Genomic DNA, 3,179 nt, shown 5'->3' on the forward strand with positions numbered 1-3,179 from the left:
TCAGTGGCCAGTATTTTATTGAGGATATTCACATCGATGTTCATCAGGGATATTGGCCTGAAATTTTTTTTTATTGTATGTCTGCCAGGTTTTGGTTTGGTATTATGCTGGCCTCATAAAATGAGTTAGGGAGGATTCCCTCTTTTTCTATATTTGAAATAGTTTCTGAAGGAATGATACCAACTCCTCTTTGTACCTCTGGTAGAATTCAGCTGTGAATCTGTCTGGTCCTGGACTTTTTTGGTTGGTAGGTTATTAATTACTGCCTCAATTTCAGAACTTGTTATTGGTCTATTCAGGGATTTGACTTCTTCCTGGTTTAGACTTGGGAGGGTGTACGTGTCCAGGAATTTATCCATTTCTTGTACGTTTTCTAGTTTATTTGCATAGAGATGTTTACAGTGTTCTCTGATGTTAGTTTGTATTTCTGTGGGATTGGTGGTGATAACCCCTATATCATTTTCATTGCATCTATTTGATTCTTCTCTCTTTTCTTATTAGCCTGGCTAGTGGTCTATGTATTTTGTTGATCTTTTCAAAAAACCAGCTTCTGGATTCGTTAATTTTTTTGAAGGGTTTTTTTTGTGTCTCTATCTCCTTCAATTCTGCTCTGATCTTAGTTATTTCTTGTCTTCTGCTAGCTTTTGAATTTGTTTGCTGTTGCTTCTCTAGTTCTTTTAATTTTGATGTGAGGGTGTCAATTTCAGATCATTCCTGCTTCTCTTTTGGGCATTTAGTGCTGTAAATTTCCCTCTACACACGGGTTTAAATGTGTCCCAAAGATTCTGGTACAGTGTGTCTTTGTTCTCATTGGTTTCAAAGAGCATCTTTATTTCTGCCATCATTTTGTTAATTACCCAGTAGTCATTCAGGAGCAGGTTGTTCAGTTTCCATGTAGTTGTTGGGTTTTGAGTGAGTTTCTTAATCCTGAGTTCTGGTTTGATTGCACTGTGGTCTGAGAAGCAGTTTGTTATAATTTCTCTTCTTTTGCATTTGCTGAGGAGTGTGTTACTTCCAATTACATGGTCAAGTTTACAATAAGTGCATTGAGGTGCTGAGAAGAATGTATATTCTGTTGATTTGGATTGGAGAGTTCTGTAGATGTCTATTAGGTCCGCTTGGTCCAGAGCTGAGTTCAAGTCCTGAATATCCTTGTTAATTTTCTGTCTCATTGATCTGTCTAATAATGACAGTGGTGTATTAAAGTTTCCTACTATTATTGTGTGGGCATCTAAGTCTCTTTGTAGGTCTTTAAGAACCTGCATTATGAGTTTGGGTGCTCCTCTATTGGGTGCATGTATATTTAGGATAGTTAGCCCTTCTTGTTGCATTGATCCCTTTACCATTATGTAATGCCCTCCTTTGTCTCTTTTGATCTTTATTGGTTTAAAGTCTGTTTTATCAGAGATTATGATTGCAACTCCTGTGTTTTTTGTGTTTTCCATTTGCTTGGTAAATATTCCTCCATCCCTTTATTTTGAGCATATGTGTGTCTTAGCACATGAGATGGGTCTCCTGAATACAGCACACTGATGGGTCTTGACTCTTTATCCAGTTTGCCAGTCTGTGTCTTTTAATTGGGGCATTTAACCCATTTACATTTAAGATTAATATTGTTATGTGTTAATTTAATCCTGTCATTATGATGCTAGCTGGTTGTTTTGTCCGTTAGCTGATGCAGTTTCTTCATAGAGTCGATGGACTTTACAATTTGGTATGTTTTTGTGGTGGGTGGTACCAGTTGTTCCTTTCCATGCTTAGTGCTTCCTTCAGAAGCTCTTGTAAGGCAGGCCTGGTGGTGACAAAATCTCTGCATTTGCTTGTTTGTAAAGGATTTTATTTCTCCTTCACTGATGAAGCTTGGTTTGGCTGGATATGAAATCCTGGGTTGAAAATTGTTTAAGAATGTTGAATATTGGTCCCCACTCTCTTTTGGCTTGTAGGGCTTCTGCTGAGAGATCTGCTGTTAGTCTGATGGGCTTCCCTTTGTGTGTAACCCGACCTTTCTCTCTGGCTGCCCTTAACATTTTTTTCTTCATTTCAACCTTGGTGAATCTGAAGATTATGTGTCTTAGGGTTGCTCTTCTCAAGGAGTATCTTTGTGGTGTTCTCTGTATTTCCTGAATTTGAATGTTGGCCTGTCTTGCTAGATTGGGGAAGTTCTCCTGGATCATATACTGAAGAGTGTTTTCCAACTTAGTTCCATTCTCCCCATCACTTTCAGGCACATCAAGCAAACGTAGGTTTGGTCTTTTCACATAAACCCATATTTCTTGGAGGCTTTGTTTGTTCCTTTTTATTCTTTTTTCTCTATACTTGTCTTCTCGCTTTATTTTATTAAGTTGATCTTCAATCACTGATATTCTTTCTTCTGCTTGATTGATTCAGCACTTTTGACAGCACTATTGACACTTTTTTGTGTCAATTGACACTTCTTCATGAAGTTCTTGTGCTGTGTTTTTCAGCTCCATCAGGTCATTTATGTTCTCTACACTGGTTATTCTAGTTAGCATTTTGTTTAACCTTTTTCAAGGTTCTCAGCTTCCCTGCATTGGGTTAGAACATGAAGCATAATTTTAAACCAAAATAAATTTTCACAGTAATTTGCATATAAAATGCTGATCTACACCTGGCCCTTTTAAAAAACTACAATATATTGTGGCTAAGTTTTTATATCAGTATATATTGATCAACCTTATTCTTTTTAACTGCTGCATTATATTCAACTGCATAAATGTACATAATTTAATTCATTACCAATAGATGATACATTTACATTGGTTTGAATTTTTCAGTATTACAAATAATGGTTCAATACAATATTTAAGCTTTTGTGCACTTGTGACATTAATTCCTAGAAGTAGAACCCTTACATTTTGATAGGTATTTCCAAGTTGCCTCCCAAAATGCTTGTATCTCTTTACTTCCACTGTCAAGTCTAATAATATTCACTCGGGATCATCATATTTCTTACCAAGCCTGTTTTTTACACTCTAAACTGTTCTCCTTTTCCCTTCCCCTCCCTTCCCCTCCCTTCCCCTCCCTTCCCCTCCCTTCCTTCCCTTCCCTCCCCTCCCTTCCCCTCCCTTCCCCTCCCTTTCCCTTCTCTTCCCTCTACTCCTCTTCTCTCCCCTCTCATCCTCCTCCTCCTCTCCCTCCCCTCCCCTCCCCTTCTCTTC

This window comes from Rhinopithecus bieti, unplaced genomic scaffold (assembly GCF_001698545.2).
Source record: "Rhinopithecus bieti isolate Rb0 unplaced genomic scaffold, ASM169854v2 scaffold_3067, whole genome shotgun sequence".
NCBI classification, from domain to species: Eukaryota; Metazoa; Chordata; class Mammalia; order Primates; family Cercopithecidae; genus Rhinopithecus; species Rhinopithecus bieti.